This window comes from Asparagus officinalis, chromosome 2, assembly GCF_001876935.1.
Source record: "Asparagus officinalis chromosome 2, Aspof.V1, whole genome shotgun sequence".
NCBI lineage: Eukaryota > Viridiplantae > Streptophyta > Magnoliopsida > Asparagales > Asparagaceae > Asparagus > Asparagus officinalis.
The window spans coordinates 10383502-10409978 of NC_033795.1; the positions used below are offsets into that span (position 1 = coordinate 10383502).

Here is a 26477-nt window from a genome sequence, read left to right on the forward strand (position 1 = left end):
GCGGGCTGCGACGGCTTAGATGAAAAAACAGAATCTTAAAACACATTTTTGGTGTTTTGAGAAAAGTGTTTAATTTTTAGATTTTGTAAAGGGACAAGTTAAAAAAACGTCCCTGTTGTCAAACGCGTTTCTTTGTTTTTGTTGAAAAAAAAACAGAAACGGCAAAAACGCTACGGTTGCTAAACGCTCCCAGTAATTGTAAGTATGATGGTTGATGTTGCAAAAATAAATACTGTTTAGTACTTATATTCAACTAATCGCACATGGATCCTCTTCTCTGCTAACTTGTAATCATATTTTGATGAGTATTCCCTACTCTTTTCAGGCCCTTCGATGCAGATAAATTGCAGCAATGCTGCATCAATTCTTTGTTTTAACATGTTCTGAATATAATGTACTCATAAATTCATTTTAACTCCCATTTTATTATAATCATTTTTTCCTCAAATAAATATGGAGTATACCAACCTGTTTTTTCCTCCCCATTAATGAGGGGACAATGAAGCCAAAACAAGCACAAAGATAAGACTAAGTACATCTGATTACTATATTGCGTGTATCTGTCTAGGGCGTAGGCTGAAGCTAACATGAACCTTGCTTCTTAATCCAGAGGCATTACATGATCATATTTAGCTAGAATAGGGGTCCCGGATATGTTGTTGAGTATCGACCTTATCCTTAGTATGGGTTTCTTCTTTTATTTTGTTACATGATTTCTTTTTTCTTTCCATAGAGTGGAGGTTTTTTTAGCCAGCACATCTAGTTCATTAAAATTCTGAAAATAAATTATATATTTTTATCAACTTAAGATGGGACTATTTGCCTTTATTCAATGACAGTATCTGGGTATTTTTAAGTTTTCGTTTAATGTGGATTGGCATATGTGGTTGGGTTTCTGTGTTTAAGGAAACATGAGTCACTGGTCATAGGAAGAAAATTTTGAAAGTACCATAGAGGGGGGAATAGGGTATATGCTAATCTAATCCAATTTAATGTCAATTAAAAACTTATTAACTAATTATCCTAGCAAGAATGATATTCAAGAAGATTATACGCAATGATATTAATCTAAGGGCGAAATAAACATGAGCAATGGCGAAATAAATAATGAGCACAAATGAAACGTTAAGACAAACTCAAACACACAATATGCTCACGGAGTTCGGTCCTTCCGACCTACGTATCCGCTCCCCACTCCCGGGGAGAATTCCACTATCACAATGGGTTTTCGACGTTCACCCAAAATCGTTTACACCTCACAATTCAGTTTTCTACGCTCACCGAAAACTTTCACAACTCACACTATTGCAATCGCACTCTACACCCTCTAAGTGTTGGCCTAGCCTGTATCACATTCCTCAAGTGCTCGGATTTACAACCTCTCCCTAGGCTTTACTACCGACGTCACTCCTCTTGGAATCTATCTCGTCTCTTACCACACATTCCTCTTAGTGTACAAATGTATTACAAAGTGTATCTCACAATTAAGCTCAAGTAAAAAGATCTATTCTCTACAATAGATGAGAACTAAATGTAAGCTCACACTCAATGATACAATCTCACATCACAACCAAATTATACTTAATGTGAACTACTAAAAGCTCAAGGTGGTGTGTGTGATCAATGAGGAATAACAAAACTAATGTAAATTAAGTCAATATAATTCTAGCTTGATAAAAATGATAATCAACAAACAATAAATATAAAGCTAGAATTGAGTTTAGAAAAACTTCTCCAAGATAAGAGAGAGAGAGAGGAAAAGAGAGAGAGAGAGAGAGAGAGAGAGAGAGAGAGAGAGAGAGAGAGATGATGTTGAAGTCTAAAACCAATGAGATGATCTTCTTCTCTTATGAAACTTTCTTCACAAAACAAAACACACTTGAAAACTTCTTTAAAACCTTTAAACAAATTACCCAAATTTTTTTTGTAAATTTATTAAGTATATATTGAAGTATGTGGGCATGGGGTATATATAGGCTCAATAAACAAACCCTAAAAATCAAGAAAAACCAAGAAAAAAGATAAAAAACCCGAAAATCCAGTATTCTGGAAAACTAGCCGTTACAATGTTATAAGTCGACTTGCTATAGTAATAAATCGACTTATAACTAATCGTTACAAGCTAAAAAGTTCATATAAGTCGACTTACAATGTTCATAAGTCAACTTAGCAGACAATTATAGGTTTTGGCAGAGTCTGGAAATTTGCGTAGCTGGTTTTGTAAAATCAATTAAAAATAGTAAATAAACTCTAAAAATCATAAACTTTTAGGGGAGTTTCTAGACATGTATATGAACATGTTAGAGAAAGAATTTATATCACTTCTCATTTGTGAGAAATAAATGTTTTAATACAGATATTCTAGATTCTGAAAACTGCTAAAATACCTGATTTTGTAAAATTAATTTGACATACTAAATTAATTCTAAAAATGATAAAATTTTGTAAAATGGTTATAAAATTTTAATAGAACATGTTAGAAAAATAATTTATTAATTTTCATTTCTTATATGTAAGAACTCATCTGTTTTGTAAAAATATGCACGAACACGAACTTATTAAAACTTGAGAGGAAAACATTTATAAAGATGAAAACAAACATGTTAAATTTTTTGATATATCAGTTCGTATTTGTGAAAATTTACTATTTTACAAATCGGTTATGATACATGTATATATAAAATTCTTGATTTTTAACTTTTGAGTTAAACAATCTTTTGAAACCTTATGAAATGATTTTATAGACTTAATAAAAGATGTATATAATGATTGTTAAGTCCATAAACCAATAACTCAATATTTTGTCATAATTACTCAATTATTGGTTCAACAACAGGTTGAAAGGAAATAGATTCAAACTGAAAGTGAAAAGAATGGCGTTATCTGCATCAGTCTACAATATATGGAGAGAACGTAACGCAAGAATTTTCCAGTTGAAGAACAGAAGCACAAGCCAAATCATTAGAGACATCAAAATTGATATACTGACAATCATTCTCAACAGTCAGCTGTCGGATGAAAACAGGTAATGGATTTTTTCCCTGTAATCTTGTTTTATGTCTGGGTTTTCTTTTATCCTCTTTTCTATCTTCTTTAGTTCCCCAGTTTTTTTGTTTTCTCAGTTAACTGTTGAGTTTTCTTGATATATATAAAAGCACAATTTGGGAAATGAATAAATTTTTTTTTCATTGACCAAAAAAAAAAAGAATTGTGTGTATGTGTGATATTGAGCTCAAAGTATTAACACACAAGTATAAACCCCAAACTAATTTACCCAACCTATCTTGATCTTCAATTAAGCTCGTCTTAGTAAACTTTGCGGATGAAGCTTGATATTGGATTTTTGACTTGAATTGTATTGCTTAACTCCACTATTCCGCCAACCTTCTTTTGATGTGCTCGTGTAGGCTCAATCCAACCAACCTCCAACTAAGATATTTGTGTAGATTACCTAACAAAACAAATGCAAGCACTCGACGCACAATGTTGGGAATTATTTGTAATCATCAAAACAAGATTAGAGAGTATGCTCATCACTCAATCAAGTCTTGCATATGGACAAAATGATTATTATGGACAAAAATGATTATTATGGCAGGGAATCAACATCACACAATCTCAATGAGGCAAGGAAACGAACTTTATTACCTAAAGTGACTAAACATATTTTGATATTTTGTTGATATATGCCACCTTATCTCTATGATTTTTAATCCAACTCGATTCTGAAGCATAATCTGTTGCTGGTTTATAAAAATATTATTTATTTTCTGCTCTGAGGCATCCTTTATTCTACAGCTTTGGACAAGGTTCAGAGGAAATGATAAACCTCCAGCACAGTTAGGCTCTAGCAGAGATTACAACGGTGACATGATTCCAAAGGTATTATATTCATCTCTTTTTTGTTGCATATTCCTTTCGAATGGAATGCTGGGATTGAACAACCATTACCTCAGAAGCAATATACTATTGATTGTTAGGTGCATTCAGTGACTTTTTTGTTTCAATGAAGATGGTTCGTATATGTTGCATATGTTTGGCCTCGCTCCTTTCTCCCTTAATTTTGCTTACACTAACAATAGCATTTTGACTTATTCAAACATTCGCGTTGTATCTTAAATTAACTTCTTCCCATTTTTTTGCTATAAAATTCTGAAACAAAAAAAAAGTTTCTCTGTGCTGAAAGTGATTGGACTGGGAAATTAAATTCTATAACAAACTAGCTGACACACATTCGGTAATATTTATTTTAAGGTCTTTATGGCCCTAGTCTCTATTAAAGATGGGTCTGTTAGATACTTTCTTGATCAAATTATCTATCAATTGTGCTCCTAGTAGAGAGCTATATATGTGTTGTGCTTTCAGTTCATTATTATAGTATTGCATGCAAAGTCACAAAACCTCTTAACTCAGTAAAGAATGTTTGTGTGGCTAGTTCATGATGGCTAATGGCACCTTGGTTCATGTTCTCATTCACACAAATGTTACAAAATATTTGTCTTTCAAATTAAACGGTAGATGGAAGCTATGTCTTCAGCAAAGGAAAGGTAGTTCTCTTCCCTTTATTAGCTTTTTAGTATTTAGTAGTTTTCTTATTCATTTGTAGTAATTTGTTAGTTCTTTCCTCATTCAAACAGATCCATAAGGTTCCTGCAACTGATATGGAGGCTCTTAAATCTCCATTGATGGGATTGTTTGAGAGCATGTGACATATATTCCCTTTGTGTATCCTTAATGTGATCTATATTATCTTGTATTTCTTTATCTTGTACATGGTTCTTTATCTGTATTATATTTCCAGATTTAACATTGAGTATTCAAAACTGTATTATTTAGCTTACTTCCGGTACCTTTCCTTATGATAGATGCTGTTTTAATGCATATACTTACAGCTACCAATATATGCTATATTCAATAAATTTCTCGGCTATATGATAGTGAACTACTACGCAAGGAAAATCTCATTTTTTATTTAAAAACATGCAAATAGTGGTCTTTTGTTTCATAAGATTGTACTCTTCCAGACAATTATTAATAGTTTTCATTTCGTCGAAGAGTCAATTGATCGAACTATCTATTGTTAAATACCAGCGTCATTATTGAACTAGTTGCCTCAGACTGATGACCTGCTCCCATTTTGACTTTTTTCCTGGCCAGAAAATACGGTCTGGATGACAATACAATAGGCTTTATTGGTCATGCATTGGCACTTCATAGGGATGACTCCTATCTAAATGAGCCTGCACTTGATACTGTAAAGAGGATGAAGGTAACGCTGACGACATGAACTTCCCTTTTGCATTCAAAGTACTTAATATTCAAGTAAAGCATTCGCTAGCTTATGGCCTATTTCTTAACTCATCATTGACGTGCGTAGCTGATACACTGGTTTACTAATTGAAAAACAGAAGTTCATAGGATTGAGACTTCGCTTTCTTTCAAAAGTTCTACATTTGATTAAATTAGGATGCTTCTGACACAGCAGTGAATGTAGAATTAACATTAGTTTGTGCACTAAAGTGGACTTAGGACCGGTTTGTTTGCACGGAAGTAATTATGAAGTAGCTGAAGTAAATAAAGTAGAGGCTACTTCTGCTACTTTCAAGCAAAAAAGTGTGTTTGGTTATCTGAAAAACTTACTTTCAATACTTCCTTAAATACTTATGTGGCGCCTACGTGTCATTCTTTTCCAAAATATTTTTCTAATCCTCAATACTCAGAAGTAGCTCGGAAGTAGTTGAAATGCATATTAATTAGGAAATAAATAATTTTTTTATTAATATTTCATTTATTAGTTACTTCTAACAACTTTTCATTGATAAAATTGCTCTTAATTTTAACAATTATTTTATAGTAATTTGTGATGATCGTCAGCCAGCTTTTCATTGGGATGAAAAGAATAGTTTGTCTATTAATTCTTTGTCTAAATACCACGTTGATGTTACCATCAAAGGAGCGAGGGAGGAGGAAATTGGAGATCCATAGGAATTTATGGTCATCCGGAGTCTCATCGTAGGTGAGAGGTAAACAATTATTTTGAAGCTATGTGGTTGGAGGATTCTTCTTGCTCTCAAGTGGCGAGAGGTCATAGTGGCATGAAACTGGCGTGGCGTGGCTTTGAAATTGTGGAAGCAACATGTGTTAATTACTTCCTAGTAATATTTTCAAATGTTATCCAAACAAAAATTTGAAATTGTGGAAGCAACATGTGTTAATTACTTCCTAGTAATATTTTCAAATGTTATCCAAACAAAAAAAATAAATGAAGAGGAAGAAGTTTTACTTCCATTACTTCTAAAAATATATGAAACAAACAAAAAAATGATATTACCACTACTTCCTACTTCTTAGTTTTAAAAGTTACTTTTATAATTACTTCTTACTTCCAATACTTCTATTATCCAAGCAGGTCCTTTTAATTGAAACATATACCTGTATAATGATGAAATATGTGATATTCTCTTACTTCCCAGTCACTCTGAAAGCAGAATTACATTGCTCAATAATTATTTTATTCAAGATTCATAGAATCATAAGAGGAGTATGAAGAATTACAGTAAACAGGTGAAAATCAGCAGGTAGAAGACAGACAGATCAGCGGTCAACCGTCGCGGTCGACCGCCAACGTGCACGAATCCTGGTAGTCTTCGGATCTGGTGGCGGTCGACCGACGTGGTCCACCGAGGTTGACTGTAAGTCTTTTTACTCTCGGGACTGAGATTCGGTCGACCACCGCGGTCGACCGTGAGACCTGCGCGGTCGACCGCCGCGGTCGACCGCAGACTGATTTTGGGTTGGGCGGTCGACCGACGATGTTTCTGGGCTGGGCTTCAGGTTTTTGACCCGATTCGTTTTGTAAGTTATATATATCCCTAAAACTATTTCGTTAGGGTTAAGCAATGACGAATTTGAGCAGTCTTTGAGAGAGAATTGTTGCATCCAATTGTGGGAGAGTTGTGAGAGATCAAGAGCTTTGTTTTAGGGTTTGATCTGAGATATTTGTAATCCTACTTGTATATTCTGATTTCTAATAGTAAGAACTCTCCCCTCCTTGCCCCGTGGACGTAGGCAACTTGCCGAACCACGTAAATATCTTGTTCTTGCTGTGATTGTTGCTTGTTTATTTGGTTGTGATCTCTCTTGTTCGGATTGTGTGATTCGACCGCTTCTGCGCCGCGCACAACAATTGGTATCAGAGCTTCGGGTTCGACTTGAGGCTTATTTGAAGAGTTAGATCGACAACATGGGTGAAGCAAGCACATCGGGATCGTTGGTAAGATCAATTTTGGATTGTGGAGGTGTCAGGTGATGGATGCTTTGGATGCACAGAATTTGGAGGAGACTCTTGAGTTAAAAGAGAAACCCGCAGAGTTGGAGGATAAGATTTGGAGAAAGATGAATAGTAGAGCTTATGGTGTTATTAGGTCATTCTTGACGCCAGATCTTATTTATGATGTTATGAACGAGACGTCGGCGAAGAAGATGTGGGAAACACTCAATGAGAAATATCTTACGAAGAGCATTGAGAATCGGCTTCACTTGAAGAAGAAATTTTACCAGTTCAAGATGAAGAGGGGAGTTTCCATCAGAGAGCATGTCAACAACTTCACTAAGCTACTTTCAGATATGGCCAATGTTGATATTATAGTTGAGGATGAAGACAAGGCGATGCTACTTCTGTGTTCGTTGCCCGAAGATGATTATGGTACGTTCGTTCTCACTATGATCAATGGAAGAACTACAGTCAGCTACAAGGAGGTGACCTCAGCTTTGGTGAACTATGAGTTGAGGAAGAGTGATGGTGAACCCTTCGAGAAGGCATCGGAAGATGCGTTAGCAGTTCGAGGCCGAGATCCAAACCATCACCAATTCAACCGCTCAAAATCAAGGAATAGGAGTGCCTATAAGAGTGTTGGTAGAAATCAATGTCGGTATTGTAAAGAAGAAGGACATTGGAAGATTGACTGCCCAAAGTGGAAAGAAAAAGCCGGGAAGAATAAGGAGAAAGTTGCTCAAGCTTCAGAAGTGAATGTTGCAAAAGCTATTGGTGAGCATTCAGATTCAGATTCTTTAGGCTATTCATGCCCTGCATTACCGTCGGTTTGCTATGCGGATTCCACGAGTGGATGATGGATTCGGGAGCTACATATCACATCTGCCCTAAGAGGGAGTGGTTTTCTAGCTTTGAGGAGCTGGAAAGAGGGGATGTCGTGCTTATGGGTAATGATCATGTATGTCCTATTGGTGGTATTGGTTCAGTCCGGATTAGGATGCATGGTGGTGTAGTGAGGGAATTGAAGGAAGTGAGGTTCGTGTCACAGTTGACGAAGAACATCATTTCTCTTGGGACTTTGGAGGCAGCTAGATATCGAGTGATCTTAGAGGATGCTACAGTGAAGGTCATGAAGGGTTCTATGGTGGTGATGCGAGGTGTCAGGGAAAATAACCTATACTACTTGAAGGGCAAGACAGTTACAGGGGTCTGGCAGCTTCTATCACTACAGAGGAGGACACTACCACCTCATGGCACATGAGACTTGGACACACATGTGATAAGTCCCTACAGTCATTGGCAAAACAGGGGCTATTGAAAGGTTCTAAGACCTGCAAGATGGAACTGTGTGAGCATTGTGTACTTGGGAAGAAGACTAGAGTGAAGTTTGGCACCGCTGTTCATAACACCCGAGGTACTTTGGATTACATTCACACAGATGTTTGGGGTCCTTCCAAGAACACATCTCTTGGGGGGCCAACTATTTTGTCACTTTCATTGATGATTATTCCAGGAGGAATTGGGTATACCCGATGAAGCATAAACATCAGGTCCTGGATATTTTTGTGAAGTGGAAGAAGAAAGTGGAGCTGCAGACAGGTAGAAAGGTGAAGACTCTACGTTCAGATAACGGTGGAGAGTACAAGAGTGATCCGTTTCTGCAGTTTTGTCGGGATCACGGCATTAGAAGACACTTCACAGTTCGAGAGACACCGCAACAGAACGGGGTGGCTGAGAGATTGAACCGTACCTTGCTGGAGAAGGTGCGGTGTATGATGACACAGAGTGGATTGCCTAGATCCTTTTGGACCGAGGCGATAGTTTATGCGAGCCATCTCGTGAACAGGTTGTCGTGCACTGTGATAGACGGGAAGACTCCTTTGGAGAGTTGGTTTAGTTCGGTGGCTAGTGACTATGAGTCGCTTCGGATATTCGGGTGTCCAGCTTATTATCATGTCAGTGATGGTAAATTAAATCTGAGAGCGAGGAAAGCAATCTTTGTGGGATTTAGAGATGGAGTCAAAGGATTCAAGTTATGGGATCCACAGGATAAGAAGATAGTTATTAGCAGAGATGTCACATTTGACGAGGCGTACATGATGAGGCCTCGAGCCCCTCAGCGGGTGGAGGAAGACCAGATAGGAGAGATATCACAGCAGGTGGAGGATAATGTGACTCCACCCACTCCATAGAGCACTGTATCCATCGAGGCTCCTACAGAGGTGACACTGGGAGGAGATGAGATGACAGCCGGGCAGATACAGGATACAGTGGATCATGGGACTCATGAACATGGTCATGTTCAGAGGTCCATTGCAGCAGATAGACCGAGGAGAGAGATTCGTCGGCCAGCTAGGTATAATGATGTCATGGTCGCATATGCATTATCAGTGGAGGTCGTTGACGATATGGTTCCAGCCACATTCAGGGAGGCAGAGTCTAGCCCCGATTCAATCAGGTGGAGGGAAGCTATGGAGGAGGAGATGCGGTCTCTTCAGAAGAACGATACTTGGACACTTGCACATCTACCTAAGGGTAAGAAGGCTATAGGTTGCAAGTGGGTATATGCGAAGAAGGAGGGATCTTCTATTGGGGACATAAGGTTCAAAGCCAGATTGGTTGCCAAGGGATATGCACAGCTTGAGGGCATTGATTACAACGAGGTATTTTCACCCGTTGTGAAGCATTCGTCGATACAGGTTTTATTGGCGTTGGTGACACAGTTGGATTTGGATTTGGTCCAGATTGTTAGACCCTAGAGGGGGGTGATTAGGGTCTTATGCTAATCTAATCCGATTATATGCTAATTAAAATTAATTAATAAGTTATCATAGCAAGTATGAAATATAACAACTATATATAAGCTAGGATAAGCAATATGAACAACAAAGAGATATATCCTATATGATAGAAATATATGCAAGGATATATAAACAAAACAAGGGTAAATAATCTAAACTACATAGTGGGCAATATAATCAACAAACAATATACAAAGGCGATATAAGATATAAACATAAAAGTAAGTGCGCCAATGCAATCACAAACAAACAACATGATTACGGAGTTCGGTCCCCACGACCTACGTCTCCGCTCCTCACCTCGAGGAGATCTCCACTATCACAACCGGGTTTTCTACGTTCACCCGAACAACGTTTACACCTCACAATACAATCACTATGTAATCACACCTCACACACTAAGTGTTGGTCCTAGCCCGTGTCCTCCTCCTCAAGTGCTCGGTTACAACCTCTCCCTAGGCACGTCAACCGACGCCACTCCTCTTGGATTCGACCCCGTCTCTCACCACACACTTCTCTCGGTGTACAAGTGTATTACAAGTGAATCCTCACAATTAAGCACAATATAAATCAATTGATTGTTCTCTAAACAAGGTGAGAACTCAATTAAGCTCACTCTCAATGTCACAAACCCACAACCCTAAATTATACTATGAATGTAAATACAATAAAATAAGCTCAATAGGTTGTGTGTGAACAAAGAGTATCAATAAAACAATTAAACTAAACTCAATATGAATCTAGCTTATGGAAATTATAATCAAAATAATAAATTGCTAGATGAGTTAAGAAACACTTCTCTAAAGATGACAAGAGAGTAGGAGAAGAGTGAATGCTCAAACACCAAAGGATGATCTCCACTTGCTCTTGTGAAATTGAATTCACAAACTCAAACCCTCAATTGCTTAAAAGCTTCTTAAACCAAACTTAAACAAACACTAAACAAGTTTAAACCCTTGTTAAACTATTTTAAAACATTCTCTTAGATATATTAAAACTGAGGTATAAGGGGGTATTTATAGCCTCCCAATACCTCAAACAAAAGCCCAAACCAAATCGGTCGACCGGTGCGGTCGACCGAAATCTGATACACTCAAAACATGTTTTTAAAGCTATTTTTGAGATTTTTAAAAATGTGTTAAAAATAACAAATGAAGTCCAAAAATTATGAAACTTTGGGAAAAGTATATAAACATGTAAGTGAACATGTTACAAAAAGAATTTTCCAAATTGCATTTCCTATTTGTGAAAAATCATTATTTTGCAAAATAGTCCAAAACATGAAAATGTAAACACATGAGTTTGATGTTTTGACCTAAACCAACTTTTAAAACTTTACAAAATGATTTTATAGACTTTGTAAAACATGTATAAACTGATATTGAAGTCTACAAACTAAGAATACAATATTTTCACAAATACAATAGAAAATGAAACCTATGAGTATGTATATGAAAGTACATTTGTTTCATATCTAAGTAGATAAACCAAATCACAATAATAAATATGAAATATGTAATTTTATATTTATAAATATGAAAACTAAAACTTGTGTTGTATATATATGTGACTACATATATATACAAGGAAACCAATAAAATGTGTGTGTAAAGATAATTGAGCTTAGAGTACTTAACACACATAATATAAATCCTAAACTACATTACCCAAGCAATCTTGATCAATGTGTGTGTATAGATATTGAGCTTAACGTACTTAACACACATAATATAAATCCTAAACTACATTACCCAAGCAATCTTGATCTTCAATTAAGCTTGACTTGGTACACGTTGCGGATGAAGCTTGAACTTGATCTTTAACTTTCAATTGTACGTTGCTTCACTCCACAATTCCGCCAACCTCCATTAGATATCATCGTGTAGGCGCAATTCCATCCATCCTCCAACATATTGTTTGCCTAGAATAAATATAAAACACAAATACTAGACAAACAATTGTTAAACATTATCAAAACAAGAAGGCCAACAATCTCCCCCTTTTTTATGATGACAAACAATTTACAAAAAAGATATATGCATGAAAGGAAATGAATATACAAAGTATAATATATCATGCATATAAACAAGAAGGGATATACTCACAATATTTCTCCCCCTTTGACAACATCAAAAAGGGGACAAAAGGAATAAGAGAGCGAAAGCTCCCCCTATCTATAAGCATAGTTGAGTATAAAACATAAAAAGATATAGGGATTGCTCCCCCTATCAAAATGCCATATGGATAATATGAAATAAAGATCATGACAAATATATGAGCAAGCATAAAAGATATGCTAACAATCACTCACATTCAAGAGATAATGAGAACACATATGAATATATCAATATGAAAAATAGTGTCTCATATCAAAGACCATAAAAAAAACCATGTGTAAAGATAGATTTATGAAATCAAGAGAAAAGGAAAACATGAGAACCATGAAAAAAGTTTTCAAGTGAAAACAAATCACTCAAATGAAATCATAAATCAAGATTTGAGTCCAAAAACAATGTTTGATCAATCAAGAAAATTTTCTTTGTGGGATTTGATCAAACCACATATGGAATACATTATAAGGCACGAATAGATGATCCATAAGCACAAACACATAAATATCATCATATAAGTGAAATATAATGAATTCAAAGCAATAATTCAAAACAAAATCTTTGATAAAAGAATTTCAAGAGAGGCAATAATATATCAAGCTCTTAAGCTTGTTCTAACCCATATAATCATTCTAGCATCCGGTAAACATGATTTGGGAATAAATACCCAATAAATCCGGAGGGTTATATAAATACAAACCTCTCATAAAAATCAAAGCTAAGAATTATGAAAACAAAAGAATTTGATAAAAAAATTGTTTTCATATACAAAAATTTCAAAGTATAATTTTCAAAACCAAGAAAAGAAAAAATAAAAACACTAAAATTCTTGGTTTAAATATCAAATTTATTTTGGTACCCAAGAACTCTTGGTACATTCTTGGTTTAAATATCAAATTTATTTTGGTACCCAAGAACTCTTGGTACCAAAGGATTTAGGGACATGACCCCTATCAATGAAGCTCAAAGCCCTAGGGTTATGAACCCTCTTGGGCATATGTGGTGCACGGGATAGGTCATAGCAATAATCACTCAAATGACCATTCCGATTACAATATGTACAATGGAAAGGAACCATTTGCTTATGTTGACCATTAAAAGTTGCACGTGGAACATTTGCAAATAAGGGTAGATTATTGGAAGTTTTTTGCAAATGTGAAACATTATCAAAACAAAACTTTCCTAGGTGGCCATGTTTACCACAAACATTACATTTATAAACATGTGGTCTACTAGAAATATTTGGCAAATGAGATTTATTTTTCAAATCAAAACATGACCAACTCTACCACAAAAATCACAATGATACACATTAGCATGCTTATGATGAACAATGGGTGCATGTGTGTGTACATGTGATGAAGAAGAAGCCTTATGAGATGCACAAGAAGAATTAATATTCTTATGTTTTTGTGCATCATAGCAAAACTTAGCTAAATGGCCTTTACGACCGCAAATAGAACATTTATAAGCTTTGCTATACAAGTGTGCAAAGTGTACGGGTTTAGAAGTTGTAGTACGAGACTTTGCACCCAAGTCCATAAGTTTCTTATTATCTACAATGCATGTTTTAAGGGTTGAATCTAAAGATGATATGCGTTCTTTAACATGATCCAACTCATTGTTAGGCATACAAGCATTGGAAATAGAAGTAGATGAAACATGATCATATTTAAATGAATTAAACTTATTTCTAATTATTTCTACTTCTATCATGGCATTATTATAGGCATGAGTTAAGCTAGCAATAGATGAAGTTAATTTTTCTTTTTCTAAACTTAGCATGTCATTGTTTTCTTTAAGTGTAACATTCTCTTTAGTAATGACATCAAGTTTAGCATGTCATTGTTTTCTTTAAGTGTAACATTCTCTTTAGTAATGACATCAAGTTTAGAGGCTAACAACTCATGATCGGATTTTAAACTAATATGCTTGCTTTTAAGATCAATAAAATTATTTTGCAATTTTGTATAGGCATGAGATAATCTTTCATATGCACAAGCGAGTATCGGAATCGCTTACTATACAAGAGTTATCCTCTTGTGGCCGTGTGCATGATGCTCCACATGAACTTGAAGAAGAATCCTCCAAAGCTTGTCGGATTGCCTCCAAGTCCCCTTGATGTGCTTCAATAAATTTCCAAACTTTGTAAGCACTATCAAAATGAACAAATTTGTTAGAAATGGATGAGTCAAAGGCATTAAGCAAAAATTCTAACAAACGCTTGTTCTTTGAAAACATTTTCTTATCATGATTGCTCCACTTGGATATCTCCAAAGTGGGCACAATATAAGCACAATCAATAACTTCCCATAAGTCAATATTTCTAGATTGCACAAATAGTTTAAATCTAGAAGCCCATTGTGCATAGGGGAAATTAATGAATTTAGGAGCAACATTTGATTCATAGCCTAAACGAAATACATTTATATTCAATAGATTAGCACAACAAGCTAACTTGGATCTTTAACTCAAGGCGGTTAGTCCTTAAATCAAAGAGCACCAAGCTCTGATACCAATTGTTAGACCCTAGAGGGGGGGTGATTAGGGTATTATGCTAATCTAATCCGATTATATGCCAATTAAAATTAATTAATAAGTTATCCTAGCAAGTATGAAATATAACAACTATATATAAGCTAGGTAAGCAATATGAACAAATGAATATATCCTATCAATGTATGTGAGCTAGGATAAGCAATATGAACAACAAGATATATCCTAACAAAGAGATATAGTCAATGTGAGCAAGGATATGAAACTAACACAAGGGTAAACAATATGAACTAGATAGTGGGCAATATAATCAACAAGCAATATACAAAGGCGATATAAGATATAAACATAAAAGTAAGTGCGTCAATGCAATCACAAACAAACAATATGATTACGGAGTTCGGTCCCCATGACCTACGTCTCCGCTCCTCACCTCGAGGAGATCTCCACTATCACAACCGGGTTTTCTACGTTCACCCGAACAACGTTTACACCTCACAATACAATCACTATGCAATCACACCTCACACACTAAGTGTTGGTCCTAGCCCGTGTCCTCCTCCTCAAGTGCTCGGTTACAACCTCTCCCTAGGCACGTCAACCGACGCCACTCCTCTTGGATTCGACCCCGTCTCTCACCACACACTTCTCTCGGTGTACAAGTGTATTACAAGTGAATCCTCACAATTAGGCTCAATACAAAGTATTTGTTCTCTACAATGAATGAGAACAAATTATAAGCTCACTCTCTAAGTTACACAATCCCACAACCCAATTATACTATGAATGTAAATACAATAAGCTCAAATGGTTGTGTGTATAAACATAGAGAAAATAAAATCAACTAAACTCAATATAAACACTAGCTTAATAAAATGATAATCAAACAATATAAAATATAAAGCTAGATTGAGTTTAGAAAACTTCTCAATAGATCAAGAGTGGAAGGAGAAGAGTTGGATGCTCAAACACCAATAGATGATCTCCTCAAGCTCTTGTGGAAGTGATTCACAAAACCAAAACACTCAAATGCTTAAAAGCTTATAAACACACTTAAACCAAACATAAACCCTTGATTAAAACTTTCTTAAACTTGTTTTTAAAACTCTCTTGCTCACTTGAAAAGACATCAGCAATGGGGTATATATACCCACTAGAAATCTCAGCAAAAACCCCAAAACAAATGACAAAACAGCCCCCAGAGAAACAGCTCAGAAATAGCCGTTAGTAGCCAACGGCTATATTGTCGGTCGACCGAAAATTCCGTCGGTCGACCGATGAGAGCAAAAACACGAAGAAAACTTTCTGGACTAACGTCGGTCGACCGGAAATTCTGTCGGTCGACCGATGGAGAACAAAAACTCGAAGGACTGTTCTGGACCATCGTCGGTCGACCGGTGCGGTCGACCGATGGAGCTCTCGGTCGACCGCATCGGTCGACCGACCAACTCTCTGCTACATGTTGTCAAAAGAACAAACGAGCGGTCAACCGGTGCGGTCGACCGAAAACTGATATGACAGGTTCTGAAAACTGTTTTGCTGATTTTAAAATACTGTTTAAAAATATCAAATAAATTCCAAAAAATGTAAAACTTTGGGGAATGATTGTAGACATGATAATAAACATGCTACAACGACTGGTTTTGAAAAAGGACTTCCCAAATGAAAAATATCATCATTTTGTAAATATGTTCAAAAACATGAAAACCTGAAAATTGATATTTTGATATTTTGACTTAAACAACATTTTGAAACTTTGTAAAATGTTTTTATAGACTTAGTAAAACATGTATAAACTGATATTGAAGTCTACAAACTAAGAATACAATATTTTCACAAATACAATAGAAAATGAAACCTATGAGTATGTATATGAAAATATATTTGTTTCATATCTAAGTAGATAAACCAAATCACAATATGAAACATGTAATTTCATATTTATAAACATGAAAACTAAAACTTGTGTTGTATATATATGTGACTACATATATATACAAGGAAACCAATAAAATGTGTGTGTATTGATAATTGAGCTTAGAGTACTTAACACACATAATATAAATCCTAAACTACATTACCCAAGCAATCTTGATCTTCAATTAAACTTGGCTTGGTACACGTTGCGGATGAAGCTTGAACTTGATCTTTAACTTTGAATTGTACGTTGCTTCACTCCACAATTCCGCCAACCTCCATTAGATATCATCGTGTAGGCGCAATTCCATCCATCCTCCAACATATTGTTTGCCTAGAATAAATATAAAACATAAATACTAGAAAAACAATATTAGATGTAAATTGTTTGTTAAACATCATCAAAACAAGAAGGCCAACACAGATGAATATGAAGACAGCCTTTCTACATGGTGATTTAGATGAGGAGATCTACATGACACAACCCCAGGGTTTCAAAGCTGCAGGAAAAGAAGATTTGGTTTGTAAGCTGAAGAAGTCTCTTTATGGTTTGAAGCAGTCACCAAGACAGTGGTATAAGAGATTAGACGGCTTTATGATTGGCCGAGGGTACACGAGGAGCTCATATGACCCATGTGTTTATATGCACAAGCTACATGATGGTGAGCACATATATTTGCTTTTATATGTTGACGATATGCTTATTGCTTCCAGGAATTCTTCGGCTATTCGAAAGTTGAAAGATGAGCTGTCATCCGAGTTTGAGATGAATGATCTTGGAGAGGCAAAGAAGATATTAGGTATGGAGATCGAGAGAGACAGGGTGAAAGGGAGTTTGAAGCTTATACAGAAGAGCTACTTGCAGAAGATGTTGAAGAAATTCAGCTTTGATGGCAATGCAAAAGTAGTTAGCACACCATTGACTCCCCACTTCAAGCTTTCAGCGTTGATGTCACATGTTTCAGTTGAGGACATAGATTATATGTCGAAGGTTCCATATGCCAGTGCAGTAGGTAGCTTGATGTATGCGATGGTGTGTACGAGGATTATATGTCGAAGGTTCCATATGCCAGTGCAGTAGGTAGCTTGATGTATGCGATGGTGTGTACGAGGCTAGATTTATCACAGGCCGTGAGCATGGTATTGTATGCGATGGTGTGTACGAGGCTAGATTTATCACAGGCCGTGAGCATGGTATCGAGATACATGCACGAACCCGGGAAGGGTCATTGGGAGGCCGTGAAGTGGATTCTACGGTATGTTAGAGGCACCGTGGATGTTGGTTTAGTGTTCCAGAAGGATGAGAAGGATGGGCAGGATTGTATTGGATATGTGGATTCAGATTATGCTGGAGATCTTGACAAACGCCGGTCTACGTCAGGTTATGGATGTTGGTTTAGTATTCCAGAAGGATGAGAAGGATGGGCAGGCTTGTATTGGATATGTGGATTCAGATTATGCTGGAGATCTTGACAAACGCCGGTCTACTTTAGGTTATACTTTTACATTGGCAGGTGCACCTGTATGTTAGCGTTGCAAGCTTCAGTCTATAGTGGCTCTCTCTACTACAGAGGCAGAATATATGGCAGTTACTGAATCTATTAAGGAGGCTTTATGGTTGTGTGGATTATTGGAGGACTTGGGAATCGCTCAGGAGACTATTCGGGTATATTGTGATAGCATGCCGGCTATCTATTTGGCGAAGAACCAGGTTTATCATGCGCGCACGAAGCACATCGACGTCAGATTCCACTTTGTACGTGACGTTTTGGATGATGGAGACGTCATATTAGAGAAGGTCCACACAAATGACAATCCTGCAGATATGTTGACCAAAGTTGTTTTAGGAGTGAAATTTGGTCATTGTTTGAAGCTTTTGAACATCCTTCAGTGCTGAGGCCTTTGGAGGCCATTTGGGTGAACTACGTTCGGGTTGATTCTTTGGGCAAGAGGATACGTAGGCAGTCTTTTAGATGCAGCCGGTTTGATCAGTTGATTCAGATGGGGGGGGGAGATCGCGTTTCAGCTCTAGTTTGGTTCCCTGACTTGTTGAGGGACTATTGGATGATTTGGTGTCGGTTCAGTTTTGATGGAAACATTCGCCGAGGTGGAGAATTGAAGAATTACAGTAAACAGGTGAAAATCAGCAGGTAGAAGACAGACAGATCAGCGGTCGACCGCCGTGGTCGACCGCCAACGTGCACGAATCCTGGTAGTCTTCGGATCTGATGGCGGTCGACCGACGTGGTCCACCGAGGTTGACTGTAAGTCTTTTTACTCTCGGGACTGAGATTCGGTCGACCACCGCGGTCGACCGTGAGACCTGCGCTTTAGGTTTTTGACCCGATTCGTTTTGTAAGTTATATATATCCCTAAACCTGTTTCGTTAGAGTTAAGCAAGGACGAATTTGAGCAGTCTTTGAGAGAGAATTGTTGCATCCAATTGTGAGAGAGTTGTGAGAGATCAAGAGCTTTGTTTAAGGGTTTGATATGAGAGATTTGTAATCCTACTTGTATTCTCTGATTTCTAATAGTAAGAACTCCCCCCTCCTTGCCCCGTGGACGTAGGCAACTTCCCGAACCACGTAAATATCTTGTTCTTGTTGTGATTGTGGTTTGCATATTGTTTGCGGTTTAGTTCGAGTTATTGTTCGTGTTGCCCGAGAAAGCTTCCGCCGCGCACAACAGAGTAAGTACTTCTTGAAGTCCAACTATATTTTACTAGAGACAAAAAAAAATGGTTAGAAAATATAATTAAAGTTTTTAATGGAAATCTTAGACTGTATTCAATAACTTATCAAGTTGAGATCTGCATACTAATTTTTTTAAATGATGATAGTGTGGAGAAATCAGAAAAACCAGATTTTCTGGCATAAGTCGACTCATGCACAAGGCTAAGTCGACTTATGGTAAGTCGACTTGTCAGTGTGCACAAGTCGACTTACGATCTGCACTGGAGTTGTGTTTTTTTCTCTCTGCCAAGTCGACTTATCAGGCCTGATAAGTCGACTTACGAAGTGTGCTCCAGTTGCTGTTTTTCTCTATGCCAAGTCAACTTATGCTCTCTGTTAAGTCAACTTACGATGGGTTTTTTGCATAATCAAGTTTCATGTTTGCAGTCTGATTGGGTTTTTGTTTTGATATAAATAGGGAAACGATTTGTTAGGGTTTTTTTATCAGAGATTGAGGAATCTTTTGAGCATTATGAGAGGGAGATATTATGAGCAAGGTGAGATCTTTGGTTGAGGGTTAGTTTGAGAGTTTTGTAATCCTTTGTACTCTCCTTGAATTAGTGAAATCTCCCCATCCTCTCCCCGTGGACGTAGGCAAGTTGCCGAACCACGTATATCTCTGTGTTTGGTTTGATTTGTCGTAATTGGTTTGGTTTGTGCAAGAGTGTGGTTTTCTTCTTCCGTGATCTCAAGTTCGTTGTGTGTGCATGCAACGCTTCCGCATAGGCGCGCGACAAGTGGTATCAGAGCTCAGATTTCAGATCTGGGGTTTTAGATTAGGTGGAGGAAGATTCAGTTGGAAGCTTGGTTCTTGGAGTTCTAGGCTTTGGTGGAGTTAGGGTTTGAAGTTGCCATTGAAGATCTCGCTTTCCTCGTGTGGTTAGGAGTTCTATTTGGAATCCAATCTAGGGTTCAGTTGGGTAATTTCTTATTCTTTCAAAGTTTGGATCTTTCTCTACAATTTGGAATTTGTGATTATGAGTGAGGAAGTTGGTAAAAGCAGCAAGATGACAGGCACAGTTCAAGTGGGTTTTCAGAACACTAAGATTAGTGTAGTGAAATATGACGGCAAGATCAATTTTGGTTTGTGGATGAGAGACATACAGGATACGCTCAATGCTCAAAATCTAGAGGAGACCATCATGATCGATGTGAGGCCACCTAAATATGAAAAGGCGATATGGGAAAAGATGAACCGAAATGCTTGCGGGGTGATCAGGTCCTGTTTGGAACAGGAGCTGAAATACGATGTGATTGGGGTGACGTCTGCAATGAAGATGTGGGAGATTCTCAACAACAAGTATCTCACGAAGAGTGTTGAGAATATGTTATACTTGCTGCGAAGATTATTCAGATTTCAGATGTCCAGAGGCACCTCGCTTGCGGCTCATGTGAACAACTACACTAAGTTGTTGTCGGACTTGGCGAACATGGATGAGAAGATCACAGATGAGTACAAGGCTATTATTCTTTTGGGCTCCTTACTAGATGAGGAGTATGATACCTTCGTGTTTACGTTGCTGAACGGGAGATCTTCTATCACTTATAGTGAAGTGACTAACGCATTGACGAACTATGATTTGAGGAGGAAGGATAAGGAGACTTCCCACGCTAGTACTTCACGAGAGGCCTTGTCGACGAGAGGTAGAAGCTCATAACAGAAAGGTGGAAATAGAGGGAGGTCAAAGTCAAGAGGTCGTCACCAGCTTGGAAAGAACCAATGTGCATTCTACAAGGAGCAGGGACATTGAAAGAGAGACTGCCCGAAAGTCAAAGAAAAGGAGAATAGCAAGAATAAGGGGACGAAGGCCAATGAGGTGAATGTTGCGAAAGGCGATGATTCCGATTATTCGAGCTTTTCTCTTTTGATTACTCCGGAGGTGAACCATTTGGATGCATCGGAATGGATGCTTGATTCTGGCGCTACTTATCATGTGACTCCTAGGCGAGATTGGTTTTCATCATTTGAGAGACTCGACGGGGGTGTTGTTGTCATGGGAAATGATCAATCCTGTGGTGTTTGTGGGATAGGTACTGTGAGGATTCGGATGCACGATGGATTAGTCCGTGAGTTGAAGGAGGTGAGATTCGTTCCTCAACTTAAGAAGAATCTTATCTCAGTTGGGGCTTTGAAGGTGAAGGGATTCATGGTGACCTTTGAGGATGCTGTAGCAAAGGTTACTAAGGGATCTTTGGTGGTGATGAAGGGAGTCCACAGTCATAATTTATACTATCTGAAGGGGAGCACCGAGATTGGCCAGGTTGCTTCGGCTATTTCAGAGGCGGACATGAGCAGACTTTGGCATTACAGCTTAGGGCACACAGGAGAAAAGTCACTGCAGGCTTTGTGCAAGCAGGGGCTATTGAAAGGAGCCAAGAGTGGAAAGATTGAGTTCTGTGAGCACTGTGTTCTTAGCAAGAAGTCGAAGGTGAAGTTCAGGACGGCCATTCATAGGACGAGGGGCATCTTGGACTATGTGCACACAGATGTTTGGGGTCCCACCAAAATGGCATTACTTGGTGGTCGACATTGGTTCGTCACATTTGTTGATGACTATTCTAGGCGTTATTGGGTGTACACCATGAAGCATAAGAGTGAAGTCCTAGATTTGTTTGTGGAGTGGAAGAAGAGATTGGAACTACAGACTGGGAGAAAGATCAAGACGTTGCGATCCGACAACGGCGGCGAGTATACTTCAGACCCCTTTCAGCAGCTATGTCGAGACGAGGGCATAGAGAGGTACTTTACAGTTAGTCATACACCGCAGTAGAATGGGGTGACAGAGAGGTTAAATCGGTCTTTGTTGGAGAAGATTCGATGTTTATTGGCGCATAGTGGTTTGGAGAAGATCTTTTGGGCTGAGACACTTTCTTATGCGAGCCACCTCATTAATAGGCTGCCTTCATCTGCGATTGAGGGGAAGACCCCTATGGAGATGTGGTCGGGAGAGACAGCACATGACTATGACCAGCTTAAGGTATTTGGTTGCCCTGCATATTATCATGTTAAAACTGATAAGTTGGAACCTCGAGCTAGGAAGGCCATATTTATAGGATTCAAGCGTGGTGTCAAGGGATACAAGCTTTGGGATCCAGTTGATAAGAAGATTGTGTTGAGTAGGGACGTCACATTCGATGAGGCTTCTATCTCGAAGCTTCCCAGCTCTCATCAGATGGAGAGCGACCCGACAGAGGAGATATCACAGGTGGTGGAGATTGATGCAGCTCCACAGAGTCCAGATAGTGCAGTATCCATGAGAGTGCCGACCGAGGTGACGCCAGGCGAGCACGACGGTGATGCGGAGGATACGGGTACTCATGAGCAGGATCAGGGACCGACGGCTCAGGTTCAGGATTCTATTGCGGCACGGAGACAGAGGAGAGACATACGGGTGCCAGCACGGTATGCCGACACAGTTGCATATGCACTTCCGGTGGAGAGTATCGATGAGATGGTGCCTACTACATTCAGAGAGGCCGAGCAGAGTTCGGAGGCTGATTCGTGGCAGGTGGCTATGCAGGAGGAGATGGAGTCTCTTCACAAGAACGATACATGGGAGCTTGTAGAGCTTCCAAAGGGGCGGAAGGCGATTGGGTGCAAGTGGGTGTACACGAAGAAGGAGGGCATTGAGGGCACTCCAGTGAGGTTCAATGCTAGGTTGGTTGCGAAGGGCTATGCACAGGAGGAAGGTATTGATTACAATGAGGTTTTCTCTCCGGTGGTGAAGCACTCTTTGATTCGGATTCTGCTAGCTTTGATGGCACAGTATGGATTAGAGTTAGATCAGTTGGATGTGAAGACGATATTTTTTCATGGTGATCTTGATGAAGAAATATATATGACTCAGCCATTGGGATTCCGAGCTGCAGGGAAAGATAAGTTGGTTTGCAGGCTAAAGAAATCGCTATACGGTTTGAAGCAGTCTCCTCGACAGTGGTATAGGCGATTTGATGGTTTTATGCTTGGTCATTCGTACACTCGGAGCCAGTTTGATCCTTACGTGTATTTTCACAAGTTGAGAGGAGGTGCGTACATTTATCTATTGCTTTATGTCGATGACATGTTTGTTGCCTCTAGTTCCAGGTCAGCTATAGATGAGTTGAAAGTTTAGCTTTCGAATGAGTTTGAGATGAAGGACTTGGGCGAGGCGAAGCGCATTTTAGGGATGGAGATCGGCAGAGACAAGAAGAAGGGCAGAATTTGTTTGACACAGGTGGCTTATTTGAAGAAGGTTCTACAGCGATTCCATGTTAGCATGGATACGAAGCCAGTTGGTGTACCGTTGGGAGCCCATTTGAAGCTTTCAGCTGGCCTTTCACCGAAGTCAGTTGAAGACCGTGAGTTGATGTCGAAGACTCCATATGCGAGCGCAGTTGGGAGCTTGATGTACGCGATGATATGTACGAGGTCGGATTTGTCTCAGGCAGTGAGCATGGTGTCGATATACATGCACGATCCAGGAGTGGGTCATTGGGATGCCGTGAGATGGATTTTGAGGTACATTCTAGGTACGCTCAATGTTGGTTTGGTTTATGAGCGGGACACTACAGGTGGGCAGCTATGTATTGGCTATGTTGATTCGGATTATACCGGGGATTTGGATAAGCGCCGGTCTACGACGGGGTATGTGTTCACTTTGACCCGTGCGCCGGTGTGTTGGAGATGCACCTTACAGTCGACGGTGGCTTTGTCTACGACGGAGGCAGAGTATATGGCAGTTACAGAGGCTGTGAAGGAGGCTATTTGGCTTCGAGGACTTTTGGAGGAACTTGGTATATCGCAGAGGTCCGTCACTATTCATTATGATAGCATGAGTGCTATCTATTTGGCGAAGAATCAGGTTTTTCATACGCAGACGAAGCACATTGATGATTGTTATCACTTCGTTCGAGATGTTCTTGAAGATGGCGATGTGGAGATTGTGAAGGTCCACACGAAGGAGGATGTAGCCATTGATGAGAGCTGCATCATCCCTGCCGTCTCTGAAGAGAAAATATCCCACTTTCCTTCAAAAATCTGTGGAGAAATCAGAAAAACCAGATTTTCTGGCATAAGTCGACTCATGCACAAGGCTAAGTCGACTTATGGTAAGTCGACTTGTCAGTGTGCACAAGTCGACTTACGATCTGCACTGGAGTTGTGTTTTTTTCTCTCTGCCAAGTCGACTTATCAGGGCTGATAAGTCGATTTACAAAGTGTGCTCCAGTTGTTGTTTTTCTCTCTGCCAAATCGACTTATGCTCTCTGTTAAGTCGACTTACGATGGGTTTTTTGCATAATCAGGTTTCCTGTTTGCAGTCTGATTGGGTTTTTGTTTTGATATAAATAGGGAAACGATTTGTTAGGGTTTTTTATCAGAGATTGAGGAATCTTTTGAGCATTGTGAGAGGGAGATATTGTGAGCAATGTGAGATCTTTGGTTGAGGGTTAGTTTGAGAGTTTTGTAATCCTTTGTACTCTCCTTGAATTAGTGAAATCTCCTCATCCTCTCCCCGTGGACGTAGGCAAGTTGCCGAACCACGTATATCTCTGTGTTTGGTTTGATTTGTCGTAATTGGCTTGGTTTGTGCAAGAGTGTGGCTTTCTTCTTCCGTGATCTCAAGTTCGTTGTGTGTACGTGCAACGCTTCCGCATAGGCGCGCGACAGATAGCTTTATGCAGAATCCCTGCTACGATTCAGGGGGGTCACCATATATCTATCCTTTGTATGGATTAGCAGAAGTCCCTCAGGTTGGTAAACTTGCTCACCAACTACTTTAAATTTTGGGTTATAGATAGATCTCCTGTTCTATCGCACAATAGAGAGTAGACCCCTGTTCTATTGTTGCAGATAGACCTCCTGAATGATTTCTTTGACTCTTTTATGCTCGAGGAAAGAGAAAACTGGTTTTTGACAAATAGACCTCATGAGGGCAAAAGAGCCGAACAAATTCTCTCAGGGGGCAATATCCACACTTGGGTGATAGTAGACGGGGTCTTGCACAACAATAGAACTACAAGGGGTCTACCCACAATTACAAAATAGTACAGTGGGCCTATCCAGAATTAATCCTTTAAATTTTCACTATTTCCATCACCCAATTTGAGTTTGAACTGGTAATGTAGGCATTTGTTCGTCTCAGTGCTGTTTATGGTGGTACGTACATGCTGAACAAGACCGATTGCAAGGTATTTAATAGTCAAAAGTTATCCCTAATTTCTTGGTTTCTATGAGATTATTTGAATATTTGATATCCACAAATGCTTAAATTCATTTCATATGCTTAAGCCTATATGAAGAGTGGAAAAGCTTGTGGTGTTACATCTGAAGGAGAAACTGTTAAATGCAACAAAGTTGTGTGTGATCCTTCATACTTGCAAGACAAGGTAGTTTTACTATCTTCTGGTGATATAATTCTTACTTCAATGGTCTACTTTGATAGACCCCCTGTACTATCGTCAAATTGTGAATAGACTCCCTGATTGTTGCAGATAGACCCCCTTGCCCCTGGATCCTAAACTGCGTTTACTTTTCCCATTTAACTTAATTATATATAATGATCATTGTCCAAGTGCATATAGTAAGTGAATCAGTGTATGAAGCTCATATATTCAAGTTATGAAGCCCAATCTAACGTGAAGCTAATGTAGAGCCCAGTGGCTTTACTGCACAATAGAAGTGTGTAGGCATATAAAATTGCTTATAGGTCCTTTAGCACAGTTCGGCATAAACCGACGAACCAACGAGGCGACGAGATCGACGAATCGCACGGAAGCGACGGAATGAATCCACCCGCGTGCAGAATCAAGCTAATGAGTTGAGGAATCAACGAGCCATCCAACCAAGGGGAAACTCGGACGAATCACGATCGAATCAAGATCAATTTCGGACTCGAACTCAGAAGCGGATTTACTGCCAAATCAGATCATCAAATCAGAGTCTCAGGTCAACCGAAACACGGACAAACGAGACAACGGAAAACGACTCGAAGAAGTCGGAAAACACCGCCCGCGGGGGCTCGGCCAAAGCCGAGCCACCCCAAGGTGGCTCGGCCAAGGCCGAGCCACCCGGACAAACGAGACAACGGAAAACGACTCGAAGAAGTCGGAAAACACCGCCCGCGGGGGCTCGGCCAAAGCCGAGCCACCCCAAGGTGGCTCGGCCAAT

At 38.9% G+C, this 26477-nt stretch overlaps 1 pseudogene; it reads left to right on the top strand.

Annotated features, from left to right (window-relative positions):
- On the top strand, positions 2874-25828 carry LOC109830814 (annotated as a pseudogene).